The following is a 24,230-nucleotide window of genomic DNA, read 5'->3' on the forward strand; positions in this document are numbered from 1 at the left end:
CAAGGAAAGAAGCAGAAATGGTTATCCGTAAGCATGCTCTGGGGTTGATACAGTGAGGATAAAGTCTGGGAACGGGGGCCGGCTCTGCAGCACACAGGGTTAAAGCCCCCCTCTGCATCACAGGCAGCCCATACAGGTGCAGCTCTGAGTCCCGGCTGCTCCACTTCTGATCCAGCTCCTGCTAATGCTCTTGGGAAAGCAGTGGAGGATGCACCCATGTTGGAGACGGGGAAGAAGCTCCTGACGCCTGGCTTCAGATCAGCTCAGCTCAGGCCATTGTGGCCATTTGGAGAGTGAACCAGTGAATGGAAGACCTCTCTCTCCCTCTCTAGCTCTTTCAAATAAATTTTTTTAAAAAGAAAAGAAATTGTCCTTGTCCCACTGAATAAATTTTTAAAAAGAAATCTGGGAACTGGGCAAACCATGTACTTGGAGATGTGGAGAAGTCAGTACAACGCTTCCCTGGGTCTCCACCCTGTCTTAAGCATTACCTGCCTTTGCTACAATAAGTGCAGCTATGTACTGGTAATTAAAACAATGACAACATAAAACCTTTATGAGTTTAAGGAATTACATGGAAAATTTCTCTATACTTGCTGCCTCCAATTTATATTTCTCTATACTCGCTGCCTCAAATTTCTCTCATTTCATTCATCCTATTTAAATTCTTAAGATATAATTTATAGACCATAAAGTTTACCCACTTAGAATGTACAATTAAGTGGATTTTTAGTATATAATTGTATGAATCATAATTTAATTTTGTATTTTTGTTACTCCCAAAAGAAATATTATACCTCTGGGCCATCACTCCTCATCTCCACCCATGCCCCAGCACCAGGCAACCACTAACTCTCTTTCTGTCTCTCTAGATTTGCCTCTCTTGGACATTCTGTACAATGGACTCATACAACATAGGGCCTTCTGTGGCTGCTTTCCTTTCACTTAGCATAATGCTTTCAAGATTCATCCATATGGTAGAATATTTTAGACTTTTTCTTTTTTATACCCGAATAATATTCTATCTATTGTGCAGAAAATGACATTTTGTTTATCCATTTATCAGTTGGTGGACTTCTGAGTTGTTTTCAGTTTTTGGTCATTAAGGCTAATGCTGCCATGAACGTTCATGTGCAGGTTTTTACTTATTTATTTGAAAGGCAGAGAGAGAGAGAGACAGCATATCTTCCATCCTCTGATTCACTCTCCAGGTCTGGGCCAGCTGAAGCCAGGTGCCAGGAACTCCATCCTGGTCTCCCACACAGGTGGCAGGATCCAGGCACGTGGGCCATCTTAAGTTTCTTCCCAGGCACATTAACAGGGAGCTGGATAGGCAAAGCGGCTGGCACTGATTTGGGATGCTGCTGCCACAAGTAATAGCTTAATCCACTGCACCATAACATGGGTCTTTCATGTACAATATTTTTTTGTGGACTTTGCTTTCATGTTTCTTGGGAAGATACCAAGGAATGGGACAGCTGGGTGACAGGTAACTATTTTTTTAAAAGATTTATTTATTTATTTGAAAGGTAGTGTTACAGAAACACAGAGGCAAAAAGAGAGAGAGAGAGAGAGAGAGGTCTTCCATCCGCTGGTTCACTCCCCAGACCCACAATGGCCAGAGATGTGCCAATCTGAAGCCAGGAAGCTGGAGCTTCCTCTGGGTCTCCTACGTGGGTGCAGGGTCCCAAGAACTTGAACCATCTTCTATTGTTTTCCCAGGCCATAGCAGAGAGCTGGATGGGAAATGGAGCAGCCGGGACTAGAACCGGCGCCCATACAGGATGCCAGCACTGCAGGCAGAAGCTTTACACACTACGCCACAGCACTGGCCCCAGGTAACTATTTTTAACATTTTAAGGAACTGTCTGTCACGCCGTTTTCCCGAAGGCTCACATCATCTTACATTCCTACCAGCAACAGATGAGGGTTCTGATTTCTCCACATATTTGCCAACAATGATACTGTCTATATTTCTGATAAGAGCTATCCTAGTGGGTGTGACATGGTATCTCATCATGGTTTTGAATTGCATTTCTAATGACTAAAGATGTTGAGTTTCTTTTCATGAACTTATTTGCCATGATATGTTCTTTGAAGAATTGTCTTTGCAACTCTTTTGTTATTTTTTACCTTCATTTTTAAAAATTGAGTATATTTATTAAGCACAGAGTAATAATTTGATTCATGTATATAATACATAACAATCAAATCAGAATAGTTAGCATTTTCATTTCCTTAAACATTTATCATTTCTTTGTGTTGGGAACCTTCCAATTATTCTCTTCAAGTTCTTTTTTCTTAAATGCCTATATGTTCATTTTTATTTAGTTGACAGGCAGAGTGACAGAAAGAGAGAGAGAGATCTTCCATCCACTGGTTCACTCTCCAGATGCCTGCAGGAGCTGGGGCTGAGCTAAGCTGTAGCCAAGAGCCAAGAACTCCATCTGAGTCTCCACGTGAGTGGCAAGGACTTGGTACTGGAGCCATCATCTGCTGCCTCCCAGGTGCATTAGCCAGAAGCTGGATCCGAAGCAGAGGTAGAAGTCGGACTTGATGCCAGGAACTCTCACATGGGACGTGGGCATCCCAGGCAGCAGCATAACCCACTGTGCCACAGTTCCTTATAAAACATATAATAAATTGTTGTAAACTGTAGTTTCCACTGCATTTATCTATCATATTTAACTGTATCTTGGCACCTGTTATACTGTCTCCCTCTATCTACCCCTTCCTCTTTAGTCTATTTTAAAATTGGGTTATTTGTGGTTTTGTTTTTTGAGTTGTAGGGGTTCTTTTTATTCTGGATATAAGTCCTATATATATATATATATATAATTTTTTAAAGTTTTATTTTTTATTTGAAAGGCAGAGTTATAGAGAGGCAGAGAGAGAGAGAGAGAGAGAGAGAGAGAGAGAGGTCTTCCATCTGCTGGTTTACTCCCCAATGGCAGCAATGACCGGAGCTGAGCCTATTCAAAACCAGGAGCCAGGAACTTCCTCCAGGTCTCCCATGCAGGTGCAGGGGCCCAAGGACTTAGGCCATATTCTACTGCTTTCCCAGGCCATAGCAGAGAACTGGATAGGAAGTGGAGCAGCCAGGACTCGAACCAGCGCCCATATGGGATGCTGGCACTGCAGGCAGTGGCTTTACCAGCTATGCCACAGCACCAGCCCCCAGATACATATTTTACAATCATTATCTCCTTGTCTATGGATTTTCTTTTTACTTTCTTGATAATGTTCTTGGAAGCATAAAGGCTTTTAGTTTTGATGGAGTCCTATTAAATGTGTTTTCTTCTATCACTTAATGCTTTTGGTGTCATATTTGGGAAATGACTGTCTAGCTCAAGGTCATGAAAATTTACACCTGATTTTTCTTCTAAGCGTCTTATAGTTTTAGTCTTGCATTATCAGCTTTGTTATGTTTGTTTATAGTGTGTGATTATCCAAATTCATTCTTTTCATGTGGATATCCAATTGTCCAAATACCATTTGTTGGCAAGATTATTCTATTTTTAAAGATTTATTTATTTATTTAAAAGGCACAGTTACAGAGAGGCAGAGAGAGAGAGAGAGAGAGAGAGAGATTTTCCATCCATTGGTTCACTACCAAATGGCCACAACGACCAGGGCTGGGCCAGGCTGAAGCCAGGAGCCAAAAGCTTCTTCTGGGTCTCCTTGGGTTCAGGGGCCCAAGAACTTGGGCCATCTTCCACGGCTTTCCCAGGCACAATAGCAGGGAGCTGGATCGGAAGTGGAGCAGCCAGGACTTGAACTGGCGCCCATATGGGATGTCAACCGGCAGGCAGGAGTTTTACCTGCTGTGCCACAGTGCCAGACCAGGAAAGACTATTCTCACAAAAATTCTAAAATTGTTCTAAAATGAAAAAGTTTACTTAAGAAATGGTCCAGAGGCAGGTGTGTGGTGCAGTGGTTTAAATCCCTGGGTGGGAATGCCCACATTCCATTTTGGAGGGCCTGATTCAAGTCCCAGTTACTCTGCTTCTGACCCAGTTTCCTGCTGAGGCACTCCCTGGGCGGCATCTGGTGATGGTTCAAGTACTTGGGTCCCTGCCACTCATGGGTAACCTAGATTAAGTTCTGGGTTCCTGACTTCAGCCTAGCTCAGTCCTGGCTGTTACAGGCTTTTCAGGAGTGAACCAGCAGAGAACTGTCTCTCTCTGCCTTTCAAACAAAGTGAAAAGATTTAAATAAAAACCAAAAATAAAAAATAGTCTAGGGGTGGAAGTTTGGTCTAGTGGTTAAAACGCCACTTGGGACATTGGCATCCCATACTGCAGTACCAAGATTCAAGTTCCAGCTCTGATCCTATTCTAGCTTCTCGTTAATGCACACCCTGTGAGGCAGCCGTGATGGCTCAAGTACTTGGGTTCCTGTCACACACATGGGAGACACTAATTGAGTTTCCAGCCCCTGGCTCGGGCATCCTGCTCACTCCCAGGCATTGCAGGCATTTGGAAAGTGAATTAGCAGATGGGAGCCCTCTTATTTTTCTGTCTTTCCATCTCTCTCTGTTGCTCAAATAAATACATACATAACTAATTTTATTAAAAAGTACTCAATTTGTTTCCCCATTCAATTATCTTGGCTCATTTGTCAAAAATCAACTGGCCATGAATGTTAACATTTATTTCTAGGCTCTTAATTCTATTCCTTGGATACAGATGTCTATTCTTATGCCAGCATCACATTGTTTTGATTACTGTTACCTCATAACACGTTTAGAAATTAGAAGATGTGAGTTCACAAACGTTGACCTTTTTCAAGATTTTCTTGGCCATTCTTGCCCTCTTGTACTTCCTTATGATTTCTAGGAATAGCTTCTCAGTTTCAGCAAAAACTTCAGCTGGGATTTGCTAGATGTTGTGTCGTACCTACAGATCAACTTGGGGAGTTATTTCCTTCTTAAAAATGTTAAGTCTTCTGATCCATGAACCTCAGAAACTTTTCCATTAAACTTCTTTCAACATTTTGTCATTTTCAGTGTACAAATCTTACTCTTTTGTTATATTCCCAAGTATTTTATTCCTAATTATATCATTTATATTGGAAATCATATTTGCTCTTGGACCTGATAAAAGGCTGTAACTTGGTGATGGAAAGACTTAATTTTTGCAATATGAGAATTGACTGCAAATTCTCACCATACTGTACTTTATAGATTGTGTGTGGGCGTGGGGGCAAATTGGTGAACTCTATGATCAGCATAGAGATGGTCCTCTATATATAAAGTCATACTAAAAATGATCCATAATGAAGAAGAAGATGGGAGAGAGAATGGGAGGTGGGAAGGGAGAGGGGTGGGGGGCATGAGGGAAAGAACCACTGTATTCCTAAAGTTTTATCTATGTAAAAATGCATTCATTAAATTAAAAAAAGACTTAATTTTAAGTTCCAATCTGGCTCCTCTATTCATTAGTTGTGTGACTTTAAGTTTACTCAATATCAACCTCCTTTTCGTCATCTGAAACTAAGAAAGTAACAAGACCACCTCATAGGACTGTTAAATAAGGTAATGCATGTGTAACCCCACTGAGAATATGACCCACACAGTCCAGCCTCAGGATGTCGAAGTCTAAGAAGCTCACACCAGTTGTCAAAAAGTCATTTCAAATTACTCAGATTCAACACTCCATTTTTCAAATATTACACAGAACCCCTACAATACTTCTCATTTTTAAGAAATTAATTACTCCCCCCCCTTTTTTTTTTATTTGAAAGGCAGACACAGAGACAGATAAGAGACAGAGAGAGAGAGAGATCTTCCATCTGTTGGTTTACATTCCAAATGCCTGTAACAGTGAGGACTGGGGCGGGCCACAGCCAGCCAGGAGCTGGGAACTCGACCCAGCTTGGGTGGCAGGAATCCAAGAGCTCGAGCCATCACTGCTGCCTCCCAGGGAGCTCATTAGCAGAAAAGTAGATCAGGAGCAGAGGCAGGACTTGAACCTACACCTGCTGTTAGGAGACACGGGCATCCCAAGAGGGAACTTAAGCACTGCACCCAACACCTGTCCCTTTGCAGTGTTTCTTACTATCCTTTCCCCTCCCAAGTCCCTAACACGCCAAGCTTCTGCCTCCCCTTCTCTCTCCCATGCTCCCTAGGAAGCCTTTGTCCTGTCCTAACCAACGTTGTTCCTCTGGTCCTCTTGCTTCTGTCCAGTTTTTCTGCTGATGGAGCAGGGAAAGAAATTAAACCAGCAAAGCCAGAACTCTTTTTAGTGGGCAGGAAGAGAAGTCAGGGATTGCTCAAACTTAATTCAGCACTCAAACACGAATTATGTCCCATCACGCATGGCAAGGGCTTCGTGCGTGTCTCACAGAAATACGGCTCAATAAACGTTGAAGTTTTAAGGTTTGTTTTCTTGTGGTGGTTACACCGTGCCCAACTGTACGATAATGGTGTTGGGTTTAAATCATGACCTCTGGGAATCCAGCCAGAAGCTGCTCCCTAATGGCTCATCCTCACTCACTCAGGGGCCTTTGGGGATCTGGATTTGGAATTGTTGATCTTCCTTCATCCTCTCGAATCCTGGCTCAGAGACTCAGCCCCTGGAAAACTGTAACAAGTGCATCTCAAGTCTCCCTGAGGAACACGGGGCCATATCCTCCGCGTCTTGCCCCAGCTCAGCCCAAGGGTGTGTGCTGCTGCTGCTGCTGCTGCTTCATTCACAGAACCTTCTGGTACAGTGCTTTTGATGTTTTTTAGTTTTCACTTCTCGGGAAACAGTCTTTATCTATTTGAGAAACAGAGACACAGAGAGACTCCCCAAATGGCTGGGGCCTGGAGCCAAGTGCCAGGAACTTCATCCAGGTTTTCCACATGGGTGGCAGGGAACCAAGTATTTGAGCCATCTCTGTTGCCTCCCTTGATCTGCATTAGCAAGAACCTGGAGTGGGGAGCCAGAGCCAGGAATCAAACCTAGGTACTCAGATCAGGGGCATGAGCATCTTAACTACTAGGCTAAACCCCTGCCCCTGGTGTAGTGTTTTTAAAACTGTAAGTCAGGACCCATTACTTAGTGGGTCAGCATTGTTATTTGGTGACAGTATAAAAGAAAACAGAGGGGTGGGCAATGTGGCGCAGTAGGTTAATCCTACGGCTGTGGCGCTGGCATCCCATATGGGCACCAGTTCTAGTCCTGGCTGCTCCTCTTCCAATCCATCTCTCTGCTATGGCCTGGGAAAGCAGTAGAAGATGGCTCAAGTCCTTGGGACCCTGCACCCACGTGGGAGACCAGGAAGAAGCTCCTGGCTTCTGGCTTCGGATGGGTGCAGCTGCGGCCATTGAGGCCATTAGGGGAGTGAACCAACAGAAGGAAGACCTTTCTGTCTCTCCCTCTCACTGTCTGTAACTTTACCTCTCAAATAAATAAATAATCTTTAGAAAAGGGAAGGAAGGAAGGAAGGAAGGAAGGAAGGAAGGAAAACAGAAGACAAACAGCCAAGAACATTATAGGAAAAACTTTTGTTTTAGGTTTATAATATACGTAGGCTGAGTCTCTCTGGGAAACATTTTCTACTGTGGTTCACTGGGTGCTTTTTATTTAAAAAAGTGTTTAAAAGAGAATGTTGGAGCAGATCCTCCACTTCCTGAAGGTGTTTAAACAACTCATTAGACTGTGAAGTGGGCCCAGTACTCACTGCTGCTGCTCCTGAGGCTGCATGTGTGGGAGACCCCGGGCCCAGGGTGGAAACTTAACTGAGCCTAGGCCTGCCCAGCAAGTGCGCCGAGAAGCTCTTCAGCAGCAGGTGGGCCGGGAGGAAGGAAGTGGGTGCGGGCGGACATGGACTGCACCTGGCACCCCATGTGCACCGCACTGCCGTGACCACTGCAAAGAAGTGTTCCCCCAGTTGGAAGAAACCCAAAACCACAAGAAAATCACCAAACACCACAGAAGACCCCTTCACTGAACACCACAAAATCCCAGCCACTGAACAGCCACCAGTCTCGTCTGAGGGCTCCAGGCAGGAGCCCCTGGGCACTGAGGGCAACAGGTCAGGTCCTTGGAACTGGGGCAACTTGGACTGGACTTGGGACATTGGGGGTTGGAGGAGATACCAAGGCCCCAGAGACTTCCTTCTCCAGGCTTGGCCTTGACCCTCTGATGTAACCTAGGTCTCGCCCACGCACCCCTTTATATTGTGAGAAAGGCTTCAGCTCTTCCCCACCCCCTCAGTGAGGACAACAAAGAGAAACAAAATCTCAAAACAACCAGCACTACCACCAAGTGACACCCCTCCAAGTGGCCTGTCCATTTTGGTTGGGAGGATGGCATGGAACCCTTAAGTCCCAGGGATGAGGCATTCGGGGGCACCGAGGCCTCTTCTCACAATCTCCACCCCTTCTCACATCCAGCCTCGCAGCCACACACACACAGCAGCTGCACGGCCATTCTGAATTGGGTAGACTTTTCTAGTTTCCGAGAGTCTTTCACATCTTGGTTCTCACTTGATTCTCATAACTGTCCCAACACGGCCATGGAGCAGAGCCAAGTCCTTGCTCGGCCACTTCATTGGTTGAATGACCTTTTAGCGAGTTGCTAACTCAGCCTCAGTCTCAGCTTTATCATATGAAGCACCAGAGAGGTTAAGAGCCTTGGCAGACATCACAGAGCCCAGAGGCAGCAGGACCAAGAAGAGAACCAGATTTTTCTCTTCCCCGCCTGCCTGTCCCACAGGCTCCCTCATGGAAACGCGGATCTTTTTTTAGAGGGTGAGTCATCCGACTGCCTTAGAAAAAATGTTTAAAAAGTAAAGAACACTTTGCTCTTGCTCACCGTATCTAAAAACACTGGCTTTATGGCACACAGCACAAGGCACATGGCTCTCCACGGCTCGTGGCTAAGGGTTATCGCTGTTCACATCCAGACGGGTTGTTTGGGGCCAGGGCTGTGGGAAACAGGAACAAGCCAAGGAGGAGAGAAAGAGGGAGTTCCCGGCGTGCTCTGGGTCTGTCCTTTGGGTAGCACGGTGGCCCCTCTGGTGAATCTGCAGGGAAGAGCGCCCAGAAAACCCACGGGCGACCTGATTCAGGACCGCTGCCACCACTCAATTCCGTGCTGTAGGGGAGCTTCCAGACCAATCGGCCGCAGCTTCCCCTCCCCCGTGAGAAACCAAGGGCAGGAGCAGCCGTTCTCAGCCAGGGGCAGCTTTGTACACAGGGCATATTTGGCTTCATCTGGAGCCATTTTTGGTTGTCATTTTGGGGTGAGTTGCTATTGGCATCAGTGGGACAGCCCAATCGTCACCAGTGCCAAGGGGCACAGGCCTGCGCAGGGACTGGCCGCCATCTGCAGCCTACCACAGTGCAGGCCAAATGCTCTTTTTCTTTTTATTCTTCTTAAAAAGGGTTTATTGGGATTGGTAAAAATCCAAAAGTAATGCTTGTATGTTCTCTTAAATAAAAGCAATAGGATAAAAAAGTAGGCGGCTTTCCATCCCATCACCCCTCCCCCTAAACACAATCTGAACATCCTGGTGGTTAATTACCTTCTTCAAATACCACTTCTAAACCATTTGGACTTACAGAAATGGCCATTTCCTATGGTTAAACATACAGTGCAGGCTCCCAGACTAGTGTTCATGACACAAAGATTATTTTATTAAAAAAAAAATTTATTTTCACCAAACTTGAAAGGCAGACACACACACACACACACACAGAAGAACAGAGAGATAGACCAAGATCTTCCATCTGCCAAGGCTGGGCCACACCAAAGCCAGGAGCCAGGAATTCCATCCAGGTCTCCTACATGGGTGGCTGGGACCCAAGTACTTGAGCCATCATCTGTTGCCTCGCAAGGTGTACATGAGCAGGAAGCTGGAATGGAGAGCAGAGTCAGTACTGATATCCAGGCACTCCAGTATAGGATGTGGGTCTCTCAAGCAGCAGTTTAACCCCTATGCCAAATGCTTGCCCCTGTGTATTTGTAACTTTGATAGGTATTTCCAGATAGCTTTCATAAAAATTGAAGCAAATCATACCTCCAAACAGCAGTATATGAGATTGTACATTCTCTTATATCTTTGATGTAACTGGACACTGTCATTCTTTTTAAGTTTGACCAATTTGATGGGTAAAATCATCATCTCATTTTTTTTAAATTGAATTTTTCTGATTCTAAATGTAGTGGGAAAGCCAGAATGCTTGGATTTGAGTCCAGATCAGCTACTTAATGGCTATGAGTATTTTCTTGGTTAAGAGTCTTAATAGGGTGGGCATTTGGCCTACTGGTTCAAGATGCCATTTAAGACACCCACATCATGGGCAGAGCAGGTTGAGCCACCACTTCAGATGTTCACATCCCATATCAGACTGGCTGGGGTCAGTGCACCTCCATTTATGATCCAGCTTCTTGCTGGTTCACACCCTGGAAGGTGGTGAGTGATGGTTTAGATACTTGGGTCCTTGCTACCATGTGGAAAGTCCAGATAAGACTTCCTGTCTCTTGGCTTCAGCCTGGCGCAGCCTTGGCTGTTGCTGGCATTCGGGGAGTGAACCGGCAGATGGACCATCTCTCTCTCTCTCTCTCTCTCTCTGTCTTGCTCTGCCTTTCAAATAAATAAAACTTTAAAAATCACATCACATTACAAAAAAAGATATTGTCACATATCCAGAATGCCTGGGTTCATATTCTGGCTCCTGCTCCCAATTCTAGCCTCCTAGTCATGAATGAGCACCCTGAGAGGTAGTGGTGGTGGTTCAAGTAGTTAGGTCTCCACCGCTCACATGGGAGACCTGGATTGAGATCCTGACTCCCAGCTCCTGGCTCCTAGCTTCAGCCTGGCTCCAACCATCGTAAGCATTTAGGGAGCGAGCTGGCAGATGGGAGCATTGTATGTATCTATCATCTGTATCATCTGTCTATCTATCTATCTACACGTCTATCTATCTATCTATCATCTATCTGTGTCTGTCTCTCGAAGAAATTAATAAAAATTGTGTATTAGGCACATTTGATAAATATGTTGCAAATGTGCACTCTTAACCACTGTTATCATTGGTCATTTGTCTCTGTGTGTCATATATATTTAAATATGCAGCACGTTTAAATTTGTGGGTAGCCAAACACTTCACTGTATGGCTTCTCAGTCTCTGGTCTTGCCTAAGAAGATCTCTTTTACCTTTAATGCTAAACAAATACATCCTTAATTTTAAGACATATTTTATTCATTAATTTATTGTCCTCCACTATTTAAATCTCTTTGAATATGACCTATGTTAGTGAGAACAGAAACCACAAATTAGTATTTCAGTAAGTTATCTTGCTACTTGCATCAGCCTTCCATCTCGCAAACCACCTCTCATTTGATTCTGTTGTCCAGTTTCTTTCCTGTTTTGTGTTCTAAAAGTTCCTGTACGTTTCCACCATCCATTTCCTCTCTTCATCAAGCCCCGGGATCTCCTGTCTTCTTCCTCTCCATTACTAGAATGTAGCCATTGAAAGTTACTGGTGACCTCCTTAAGACCAGTTTTATCCCGGTTTTCATCCTCACTGTGCTATTTGATCCTGCTGGCCAGTCCCACCTTCAGGAAAGCTTGTTCCTTGCTGGACTAAGGATGTTGTTTCTTCTGTACTATTCCATCTTCTTTGGTCCTTGCAGCAAACACTACAGTTTACCTGCCTGGGAGCCACTCCCTGTCCATTCTTGGTGGCAGAGCTCACCATCCACCACCGGGGCTGACAACGACAGATCCTCACATTCTCAGCCCACCCTGAAGCTAAGCATGAATACGTGTTGTGGCATACAAGGCCAGTGGCATACAAGAGGAAATCTACCGGGTGGAGAAAAGGTTTAGCATTTTTAGAGATGCAGGTTTCCATAAGCAATTGTGTGAGGAGATGACACCCTGAGGGGCAGAAGCATTTTGCAAGCACGAAGGGAAAGTCAGAGTATAAAAGTTGGCACAGCGGTGCCGATGCTTTTGCACAGTGGGTTAACACCCTGGCCTGAAGCGCCGGCATCCCATGTGGGTGTCGGTTTGAGACCCGGCTGCTCCACTTCTGATCCAGCTCTCTGCTATGGCTTGAGAAAGCAGTAGAAGATGGCCCAAGTCCTTGGGCCCCTGCACCCGCGTGGGAGACCAGAAGCTCCTGGCTCCTGGCTTCGGATCAGTGCAGCTCCAGCTGTTGCGGCCAACTGGGAAGTGAGCCAGCAGATGGAAGACCTCTCTCTCTCTCTCTCTCTCTGCCTCTCTCCCTCTCCTCTCTCTGTGTAACTCTGACTTGCAAATAAATAAATAAATATTAAAAAAAAAAAAACAGCAAGATGGTGGGCAGAAAATGGAAGCACTGGGGTCCTGGCAACAGTAGCAAGCCAATGCTCAGCCATAGACCACTTACCTATAATTTCCTGCTATTACAATATCTATCGCATGTCCTTGATTTTTAAGCCATTTATTCAGTGTTTCTCTACTAGTAACCAGAAGCTTCCTCACCTTGCATTCATATGACCCCTTAACCTATGGCCTCCTAATGGCTCTCCTTGGCCTCCCAGCCCCTCCCACCATCCTGCTTCTAGATTATTCTCTCTAAAGAACCAGTGATTAGCAAATTCTGTAGCTTAAGCTTCTCATGGTAACAACATGACAAGTGAAAAAAATCAATCACAAAAGGCCTCATATTATATGATTCCATTTATAGGACATGTCCAGGACAAGGACATCTAGAGGGGCAGAAAATGATTAGTGGTTGTTCAGGCTGAAATGAGAAAGGGGGCTTAGTAAGGTAACAGCTCCAGGGTGTGGATAAAGTTTCTTTCTGAGGCGATAGCAAGGTTCTAAAATGGACTGTGGTGATGGTTGCACTGATCTGTGAACATATGGTTTCTCATCAGCGTCCATGAGAGGATTGGTTCTAGGACACCCTATGGATACCAAAATCCATGGATGCTCAAGTCCTTTGTATAAAATAGCATAGTAGGGGCTGGTGCTGTGACATAGTAGGCTAAGCCTCTGCCTGCAATGCTGGCATACTATATGGGCACCAGTTCATGTCCTGGCTGCTCCACTTCTGATCCAGCTCCCTGCTAATGGCCTGGAAAAGCAGTGGAAGATGGCCCAAGTGCTTGGGCCCTTGAACCCGTCTGGGAGACCCGGAAGAAGCTCCTGGCTCCTGGCTTCAGATAGGCCCAGCTCTGGCCATTGCAGCCATTTGGGGAGTAAATCAGCAGATGGAAGACCTTTCTCTCAGTCTCTCCCTCTCTCTGTCTGTAACTCTACCTCTCAAATAAGTAATAAATAAAGATCTTAAAAAAAAAAAAGCATAGTATTTGCATATAATCCACACACATCTTCCTGGGTACTTTAAGTCACCTCCAGATTACTTGTAACACCTAATACAATGTGAGTACTATGTAAATGGTTGTTAGACTGTGTTGTTCAGGAAATATAGATGAGAAAAAAGTCTGGACCTAGTACAGATGTAATTCTTTTTTCAATTATTTCTGATTTCAGTTAGTTGAATCCTTAGACGTGGGACCTGCAGACACAGAGGGCCAACTGAGCTAAAGACCATTGACTGATACACTTTCAATGGGGAGTGTGAACTATATCTCAGTAAAGCTGTTTTTAAGAAAGCTTTCCATGCCGATTGCTGACTCAGGAAATAAAGCACACATTCATGACCCGTGGCATTTGAGGTTTTTCACCTCCAGTCTCAGACCAGCATCCAAGTTAATCCTCCATGACTTCCCTGTTTGGAAGACAACTGGACAGCTCACGAGTAGCTCCCAAAACACACCCTGTGCTTCTCTGCTCCTGTGTTCCCCCGGCCCGGGATGACCCCTCCTGCCATTTTGATCTACGAAAACTTGCCCTTGAACTTCAAGGTCCAGGTCAAGTGCTCCCCCTAGGCTTCCCATGAAGAAACGCCTGTGCTCCCATGAATTCACAGAATCCAAGATGCCTCATGAGGTGCTTACCTTGCCCTCTTTGACGGGATTATCAGGTGGATCAGTTCCACAGTAGCCACAGCTTCTGAGTCCAAGGTTGCATGGTAACTGTGTGTACAAAAGGATATTACAAATTGGGATCACTGGATTATGTTCTTGTCATACCGGTCATCTCTCTAGAGTGAATGCTCTTTGTTGGATAACATCTTTTCTCTCTCATAGAATCCTCATCATAGAGCTGGCATTGTGGTGCAGGGGGTTAAGCTGCCACCTGTGATGCCAGCATCCCATACTGGAGCTCCTGTTTGAGTCCTAACCCTCCTGCTTCTGATCCAGCTCCCTGCTAATGTGCCTGGGAAGGCAGTGGAAGATGGCCCAAGTGCGTGGGCCCCTGCCACTCCATGCCAAATGGAGTTCTGGGCTTCTGGCTTGGGCCTGTCCCAGCCCTGGATGTTCAGTCACTTAGGGAGTGAACCAGTAAATGGAAGAGATCTCTTCTCTCTCTCTGCCTTTCATAAATAAATCTTTTTAAAAAGAAACTTCATCACTGTTCCTCAGATGGATCAAAGAACTCAGCTTCCTTCTTTCTTTAGAACTCATGGAAAATGTGGTTAGGTAGTTTTAATGAATGTTCTTACTACTGGATTATGCAAGAAATAAATAAAAACTAGGTTATGGCACAAATTTTCTTTAAAGATTTATTTATTTATTTGAAAGGTAGTTACAGAGAGGCAGAGGCAGAGAGAGAGAGAGAGAGAGAGCGCGGGGTCTTCCATTCACTGGCTCACTCCCCAAATGGCCTATACAGAGCCAGGAGCTTCTTCCAGGTCTCCCAGAAGGGTTTAAGGGCCCAAGCACTTGGACCATCTTCTACTGCTATCCCAGGCACATTAGCAGGGAACTGAATCAGAAGTGGAGCAGCTGGAACTCAAACTGGCGCCCATATTGGATGCCACCACTGCAGACGGCAACTTTACCTACTACACCACAGTGCCAACCCTGAAACAAACTTTTAAAATAGATTATAGGGGCTGGTGCCGTGGCTTAACAGGCTAATCCTCCGCCTTGCGGCGCCGGCACACCGGGTTCTAGTCCCAGTTGAGGCGCCGGATTCTATCCCGGTTGCCCCTCTTCCAGGCCAGCTCTCTGCTATGGCCCGGGAAGGCAGTGGAGGATGGCCCAGGTCCTTGGGCCCTGCACCCGCATGGGAGACCAGGAGAAGCATCTGGCTCCTGGCTTCGGATCAGCGCGATGAGCCGGCCGCAGTGGCCATTGAAGGGTGAACCAACGGCAAAAAGGAAGACCTTTCTCTCTGTCTCTCTCTCTCACTATGCCACTATAGGGATGTGGCATAGTGGGATAAGCCTCTGCCTGTGGCACCAGCATCCCATATGGTCACCAGTTCGAGTCCCAGCAGCTCCGCTTCCGATCCAAATGTGCCACTTTCGATCCAACTCTCTGCTGTGGTCTGGGAAAGCAGTAGAAGATGGCCCAAGTGCTTTCGCCCCTGCACGCATGCAGGAGACCTGGAAGAAGCTCCTGGCTCCTGGTTTTGGATTGGCCCTGTTCCAGCCATTACAACCATTTGGGGAGTGAACCAGCAGATGGAAGGTCTTTCTGTCTCTTCCTCTCTCTGTCTATAACTCTACCTCTGAAATAAATAAATAAATCTTTAAAAAAAGACTATAAAAGTACTAGAGGAAGAAGATAAAAGATGATGTATTTATAATCTTAGAGTAGAGGAAATCTTCCTAAATAATCATAAAATCATTGACGTGGTTCTCTACATAAAAGCCCAAACGTTTTATGTGGTCAAAGACATCATAAATAAAGGATAAAAGACGTAGTTTGAGAAAATATTTTCATGAGAACAATAGCTAAAAGATTCCTATCTGTGCTGACTGGACAAACAACACATTAGGAAAGGGGCAAAGAATATGAACAGGCAAGTCAGAGGACACAGTGCCAATGACAAAGAGCAGGTGAAGAATGTTCTGGAAAACCGGCACCAGGCAAATGGAGAGTGATACAAGGGCCATTTGTCCATCTGGACCGCCTGCAATGGTTCAATGTAAGGGAAAAACTAGAACACTAGCAATAGTAATGGAAACACAAGTTGGTCATATATCTTATGGAATTGGGCAAAAACCAATCTGGTGGGATCTAATTGCTTTATGCAGTGGACAGATATTACATTCATAGTTTCTAAGTGTTCTTTGAAAAAAGTCCATTCTTTTTTTTTTTTTCAGATTTATTTATTTATTTGAAAGGCAGAGTTACAGAGAGAGAGGGAGAGAGAGGTCTTCCATCCACTGGTTCACTCCCCACCGGTGCTGCGCCAATCCAAAGCCAGGAGTCAGGAGCTTCCTCTGGGTCTTCCACAAGGCTGCAGGGGCCCAAGGACTTGGACCATCTTGCACTGCTTTCCAAGGCCACAGCAGAGAGCTGGATAGGAAGTGGAGCAGCCAGGACTCGAACTGGCACCCACATGGGATGCTGGCACTGCAGGCGGTGACTTTACCCACTATACCACAGCACCGGCCCCGAAAAAGTCCATTCCTGATGATTAATGAAGGAAATCCCAAACCCTTTCTTTACAAACTTCCTCATTATAAGAGTCTTACATGGAGTCTACTTTTAAAAATAATTTCCAGGTTGCTTACAATACTAAAAAAAGAAACCTGGCAGTAGCAATCACCTTTAAAGGCCTTACTCTCATTCCATGAGAATTTATTTTTAAAGTTTCCCATGTTTGTCTAGACTGATATTAACTATATCTGACTATTTTTAAAGACATTTGTTTATGTATTTGAAAGGCAGAACAGCAGAGAGGGAGGGAGATGGAGATGGAGATGGAGGTGGAGGTGGAGGTGGAGGTGGAGGTGGAGGTGGAGGTGGAGGTGGAGATGGAGGTGGAGATGGAGGTAGAGATGGAGAGAGAGAGAGAAAAACCCTCTATCCTCTGGTTTACTCTCCAAGGTCTGGGACAGGCTGAATCCAAGAGCCAAGAACTCCAGTGGTATCTTCTGCTGCCTTCCCAGATGCCTCAGCGGGAAGCCAGACTCAGCAGAGCAGCCAGGACTCAAACCAACATTCCCACACAGGATGCTGCATCACAAGCAGCAGCTTAACTCACTGTATCACAATACTGGCCTCTGACTATCTCTTGTAAAACTTTTTTAAAAAGATTTATTTATTGTAAATTTATTTATTTAAAACTTTTAAAAATATTTATTTGAAAGAGTTATAGAGAGAGGCACACACACACACACGCACAGATTTTCCATCCACTGATTCACTCCCTAATGCCCTCCAACAGCCAAGGCTGGGCAAGGCCAAAGTCAGGGTCCTGGAATCACATTCAGGTCTTCCATGTGAGTGGCAGGAGCCCGAGCACTTGCTTGGCTGTCTTCCTCTTTATTTCCAGCATGAATTATCAGGAAACTGGAATAAGAAACTGCTGTGGGATGCAGATGTCCCGAGTGCTGGCTTAACCCACTGTACCACAATGCCCATCCTTCTCGTAAAATTTTTTTTAATGTGTTTTTACTTATTTGAGAGAGAGAGAGCGAGATCTCCCAAAGACAGGAAGCTGGAACTAAATCTGGGTTTCTCACAACAGTAGCAGGGACCTAACTGCATGAGCCACCCCCAGGATGTGCGTCAGCAGGAAGCTGGATTGGAAATGGAGCTACAGGGCTGGTGCTGTGGTGAAGCGGGTTAACGCCCTGGCCTGAAGCGCTGGCATCCCATATGGGCGCTGGTTTGAGACCTGGCTGCTCCACTTCCGATCCAGCTCTCTGCTATGGCCTGGGAAAGCAGTAGAAGATGGCCCAAGTCCTTGGGGCCCTGCACCCGTGTGGGAGACCCGGAAGAAGCTCCTGGCTCCTGGCCTGGCTTCGGATCAGCACAACTCCAGCCATTGTGGCCAATTGGGGAGTGAAGCATGGGATGGAAGATTCTCTCTCTCTCTCTCTCTCTCTCTCTCTCTCTCTGCCTCTCCTTTCTCTGTGTAACTGCCTTTCAAATAAATAAATCCTTAAAAAATAAATCTTTTTAAAAAATGAAATGGAGATAGGACTTGAACCAGGCACTCCAAAAGAAGATGTGGCCTCCCAAATGGCATCTTAACTCCTGTCACATGCCCACTCCAGCATGTGGCTATCCTCAGGGTGGTGCAGGGCCAACTGACCAATTCCATGGGGAGAGGAGGAGCAGGGAGGGGAACATCACTTGGTCCTGAGCTCTACCTACCTGGCTTCCTTTAACAAGATTCAATTGTGTAAATGCATTTTGTTTTCCTGCTACTTGATGGAGTGTTTGTTTTTTTAACTTTCCTTGTATTTGAAAGGCAGAGAGATAGAGAGATATGGAGAAACATCTTCCATATGCTGGTTTGCCCTCCAAATGCCTGCAACAGCCAGATCTGGGCCAAGCCAAACCGAGGAGCATGGAACTCAATTTGAGCTGTTCCTATGGGTAGCAGGGATCCAAGTACTGGAGCCATCATTTACTGCCTCCCAGAGTATGCGTTAGCAGGAAGCTGGATCAAAACGGCAGGAGCATGGACTCAGAGCAGGCACTCTGGTACAGGATGTGGGTGTTCCCACGGCATTTTAACTGCTGTGCCAAATGCCTGCCCCATGGCTGAGCTTTAATGTAAGGTTGGACATAAGAATAGAATTTTGTCTGTCTTTATGATCAGCTAAATACCTGAATTTCTCCTAAACCTGGCATATGCCCTTATTCCTAAACAAGACTGTATCGGCCCTGTAACACTTTTGATGCCTTAGAAAAAGGCACCCCCTCAGGTGCAGACCTACACCAGGCTGCACAGTGTGGTCAGTGGAGTACAAGTATCTTTAGGCTGTCTGGTTCCTTGGGCCACTCTTTGGTAAGCACCCTTCCAAGGGTTCATGGAAATGTAGAGTTAAAAGGTAAGTTTACTTGGGTACAAAAAAAAAATTTTGAAATTGACTCACAGTTTTTTCATAATATAAGTTGTCCAAGAATTCCTGAAGACCCCTTTTATGTATGATTTCAAAAGAAATTTTTTTAAAGATTTATTTATTGGAGAGACAGAGTTACAGACAGAGAGAGGGAGAGACAGAGAGACAGGTCTTCAATCCACTGGTTCACTCACTTCCCAGATGACTGCAACAACCTGGGCTGGACCGATCTGAAGCCAGGAGCCAGGAGGTTCTTTTGGGTCTCCCACTATGATACAGGGGCCCAAGCACTTGGGCCATCTTCCACTGCTTTCCCAGGCCATAGCAGAGAGCTGGATTGAAAGTGGAACAGCTAGGACTTGAACCAGCACCCATATGGGATGCCAGCAGGAGGAGGCTTAGCCTACTACACCACAGTCCTGGCTCAAAAAAAATTTTTTTTGCACCAAAACAAACTTATCTTTTAACTCTATTTTCCCATGAACTTTTGGGGGTGCCCTTGTAAGAGTACTAGTACTCTTGTTATTCCAACTACTGCACAGGGGCACCTGCCCGTTACTGCTGCAGGCACAGCACGCAGGCTTCTTCCCAAGGCTTCTTTTTGAGCTGTCCTTTGAGATTTCATTATGGATCCAAATGTCTTTAGTTAACGCCTTCAGCCACTCCACTCCCCCCCCCCCCCCCCACACACACAGATAGAGAGAGAGAGCGAGAGCGAGAGCGAGAGAGAGAGAGAGAGAGAGGCTGGGTGCTTTTGCCCACGAAACACAGAGTCCTGGAGAAGTTAACTGATGTCTTGTCCCCTTTACTGCTCTGCCCTTATCAGCAAAATAGAATGATAGGGGACAGGTGTTTGGCCTAGAGATTAAGCACCTGGTTAGGACAACTGTGTCCTGGGTTTGAGTCCTGGCTCTGGCTCCACACCCCAGCTGCCTGTTGTGCAGAACCTGTGGGGCAGTAGGTGATGGTTCAAGTGGTTGGTCCCTCCCACCCATGTGGGGCAGTAGGTGATGGTTCAAGTGGTTGGTCCCTCCCACCCATGTCGGGGACATGGATTGAGCTTCCAGCTCGAAGCTTCAGCACGGTCAGGCCACTGCAGGCATTAGGGGAGAAAAGCAGCAGATAGGCTCGCTCTCTCTCTCTCTCTCTCTCTCTCACACACACACACACACTGGAATAGTGCAATTTTCTTCTTAGCCTGGAGTCTTGTGTTCTGGATTGGCTCCCCTTCCTCCCAGGGGATAGAAATAGTCTTTTTGCTTCAGAGCCTAAAAGAGAAGTTTTGGTGCCCCTGGGATACATCCCTCCATGCAGATTTTGGTTTGAAGTCCAGACTTAATAAAAAAGAATTATTCAGGAGAGTGGAGACACTTGCTGAGGAGGAAAATCGGGCAGAGTGTGTGTGTGTGTGCGCGCGTGTGCGCACGCAGAAGTGGGGCAGGTTTCCAGAACTCCAGGGGTCTACTCCTGACCACCCCTGCCTGCATTCAGGTGGGAGGCTACTGGAAAGCTTATGGAGGCTGGACACCACATGCTCCAGTTTTGAGAAACAGAGCGAGGGTCTCTGTGGATAACCTGCAGCCAGTGGCGGCAAGAGCACAGTCCCAGGAAGCCCCCCACCCGTGGTCCTCCTTAGGGCCTCGCTGGCAGACGGCCAGCACCTGGAGGCAGCAGAAGGAGCAGTGCCAACCATAGCAGCCACCGCAGACTGTGAATCAAGATCCCTCCATTCTCGTGGGGCCATGGAAGTCTAGAGCGCCCATAGCTTGCCAAGGAGAAACAGAAGACCCGATGATCATGACACTGGGCTATTCCCCACCGTGGGAGTGTGAGGATCCTGGAGACCTCTGAAATACACTCTGTACTCCTCTGAGTTTGCAGCTACACAGAAACGCGACGTGCCTTGCGCCTGGATATTGCAGAGCAGTTCTTTTGCCTGTTACCCATCGTCCTGTCTACTATGTAACCTATGGTACAGGGCCTTGGAGAGAGCGGCTCCTGAATTTGGGGCTAGAGCTTCCTCAAGTCTCATTCCTCTCATGGTAATTTGCACCTCTTGCACATTTTCTCGTCTATGCAGCATGTACATCTTAGTTTATGATGTGCAAAGTATTAATTCAGTCGAACCATGAGTTCTGAGGATCTTGTCAAGTGCTCCCCTCCATGTTCGAAAAAGATAGAAACCAGGCCTTCAAAAAGAATCAAGAGAATGAGGCCTGGAGTTGGATCTAGACCCAGACTTTATCACACTGGTAGCTCCCCCAGTGCTCAGTGGAAATTACTGAGGAACGAGGGGAACTGGACGTTCTGAGACAACTGTTTTCATTTCCTTTGGCTCAGTCACCAATTGTGCAAAAAGCAAAGTGCTTTGTACTCTAGGAAACAGAAGTAAAAGGTATGAGTACTGCCGGAGAGATTCGTGAATAGACTGTGGAGTGCACAGTGGGGCAGGCCTGACCTGGGGAAAGTGGCCATGGAGAGACCAGAGAGCTACATAGATTGCACGAGGCAAGACAGTCTCCTTGGGAGAGGGGGACCGGGATGCCCAACCAGTTTCCCGATTTCAGTCTGCTGGCAGAGCAAGGTGGAGGACAAGGAGAAGTTCCAGGGAAGAGAAAGATTCTTAGACAAAGAGGCAGGGATGAAAGTGGATATTGCCTGGTTATGAGGCAACCCGAGCATGCCTAAACTAATGTGAAATACAGTTAGACCCAGAGGGTGGGGACCAGCTGGTGGGTGGCTTTCAGCTCTGCAGAGCAGAGGCCAGACACCAGGCATTTGGGTTTCCAGTGCGGGAATTACACGCTGAGAGCAAGGTTTAAGGAGGATTAGCAGGCAGCTTCCATGGGAGATACCAAATGTTAGGGATTCTGTGTTAGGGCTAGTGTTGATTCCTGTGTAATAATACTTGTGGTTATTAAAAGTTGACGTTATTAAAAGTTGATGTTGGGGAGAGCGGCAAGATGGCGGAATAGGAAGGGAGCACATTGATAGTTCGTCAAGACACACGTTAATATAAGTGGAGATACTGCAGGGTCAAGGAAGAGTAGGGGAAGAAACAGCAGAGGAAACTCTTCCGGAACTAGTGATTCACAGTGGACCTGCGTGGAGAGCGTGGGAGCCCAAGTTCGGGACACCAGCGGCAGACTCAACACACCAGCGCTGGAACGCGAGGTGAGCCGAACCTCAATAGCCCGAGACACCAGCGGGCAAGCGGAAAGAGGAGACTAGAGGGAACGAGGCTTGAAACTCTGTGGGGAAAAGTTCACCAGGCTAACTAGAAGAGAGAGAGGAAAAAAAAAAGTGACCGATACGGACACGAGTTTCTTTCTCTCCGCTCACCCCTTAAAGGCGAGCAAGACAAAGAGCAGGCGCCATTTTGGAGATACGTCATAAGCAGGGCGACCTCAGGTCTGCACCAGCCCTGAGCCTAGCAGAAAAACCTGACTCTGGGGGGAGGGGTGAAATAACAGGAGATTAGGATCTAACTTGGCAACCCAGTGGGAGACTGCAGGAGAATTGGAGCCCACACTGAGGGCAGCACAGATTCCCTGTGTGGTCCTTGGGAAAGAGCTTCCAATCTCTGGCTCCTGTGGGTATATCATTTGCCTGCTAACTACCTCCAATTACGTTCAGCTGTGCGGAATTACTTCCCTTTTGAATCAAAAAAAAAAAAAAAAAAAAAAAGAAAGAAAGAAAGAGAGAGAGATTTACCACGCCTAACCTGGGAGTGTCATCTTTGACACACCCTCAGCCCTGAGGAACCAAACACAGCTCTCAGTCCACACTCATCTCAAGCCTCTAAGGCTCCACCGAAAGCAGACAGTCCGCTTAATATAGAGCCATAGTGTAACAAGAAAAAACACCACAGTGAAGAAACCAAATATCTCCAACATGCCAAACAACAAACGCAAAAACCAAGCTAACAAGAACAAGAAAGACACTATGACGCCCCCAAATGAAAAAGACACCCCAATTCAAGATTATGAAGTTGATGAGATCGAAGAAATGCAAGAAGCAGATCTCAAAAAATTGATAAGAACATTAAGAAGTTCTCAAAAACAAATTCTTGAACTACAGAAATCCTTAATGGACAAGATAGAAAATCTCTCTCGTGAAAATGAAATATTAAGGAGGAATCAAAATGAAATGAAACAACTAGTGGAACAAGAAACTGAGATAGTGACGAGAAATCATAATGAAATGAAGAATTCAATAGATCAAATGACAAACACATTAGAGAGCCTTAAAAACAGAATGGGCGAAGCAGAAGAGAGAAAAACGGACTTAGAAGACAGAGAACAGGAAAGGAAACAGGCAAACCAAAGAAAAGAAGAAGAAATTAGAAATCTAAAAAATATTGTCGGGAATCTACAGGATACTATTAAAAAACCCAACATTCGGGTTCTAGGAGTTCCTGAAGGCATGGAGAGGGAGAAAGGATTAGAAGGCATTTTCAGTGAGATGCTAGCAGAAAATTTCCCAGGTTTGGAGAAGGACAGAGGCATCTTAGTACAGGAAGCTTATAGAACCCCTAATAAACATGACCAAAAGAGATCCTCACCACGACATGTTGTAATCAAACTCACCACAGTGAAACACAAAGAAAAGATCCTAAAATGTGCAAGAGAGAAACGTCAGATTACTCTTAGAGGATCTCCAATGAGACTCACAGCAGACTTCTCATCAGAAACCCTACAAGCTAGAAGGGAATGGCGAGACATAGCCCAGGTACTAAGAGAGAAAAACTGCCAGCCCAGAATATTATATCCTGCAAAGCTCTCATTTGTGAGTGAAGGTGAAATTAAGACTTTTCATAGCAAACAGAAACTGAAAGAATTTGTTGCCACTCATCCTGCCCTGCAAGAGATGCTTAAAGATGTGTTACACACAGAAACACAGAAACATGGTCACCAATATGAAAGAAGGTAAAGGAAGGAAACCTCACAGCAAAAGATCACAGGAAGCTCAATTTCTCTTTGACATAGAATTAAACTCTGATGCTCTGTTAAAGCAATGTGTTAAAGTAATCTATTATGTTCTCTTGATGTCTGTTAAATTCTAATTGTTCAAAAACAGCTGAATTTTTATTAAGAGCTATGGGTTATGTAAATATGTGCTTATTTTCAAAGATTTGAATAATCACCTTGTAACAAGATCAAATTTGGTCTATGAGTTTATAATTTTAAACATGGCGACTTAAAGTCTTTTGTCATCCACAGTTATATATGATTTGCTGCTCATAAAACTAAAGCGTTGTTGGTTCTGTGTGTAGCTGTCCTCCTATAGGTTCCTATGGACTTTTTCCAGCCACTTCCATTGTATTCAGTACTTTGGGATGGCTCTGTAAACAGATGAAGC

At 45.6% G+C, this 24,230-nt stretch overlaps 1 protein-coding gene across 1 annotated transcript in view; it reads right to left on the bottom strand.

Annotated features, from left to right (window-relative positions):
• Positions 1–24,230, bottom strand: part of ZBTB38 (zinc finger and BTB domain containing 38) — a 155,076-nt gene that overhangs the window by 93,996 nt on the left and 36,850 nt on the right. The window contains exon 3 of the mRNA XM_062213951.1: positions 13,951–14,028. The gene's annotated coding sequence lies outside the window, so the exon portion shown is untranslated. The remainder of the gene's footprint in view (positions 1–13,950; positions 14,029–24,230) is intronic.

This window comes from Lepus europaeus, chromosome 2 (genome assembly GCF_033115175.1).
Source record: "Lepus europaeus isolate LE1 chromosome 2, mLepTim1.pri, whole genome shotgun sequence".
NCBI lineage: Eukaryota > Metazoa > Chordata > Mammalia > Lagomorpha > Leporidae > Lepus > Lepus europaeus.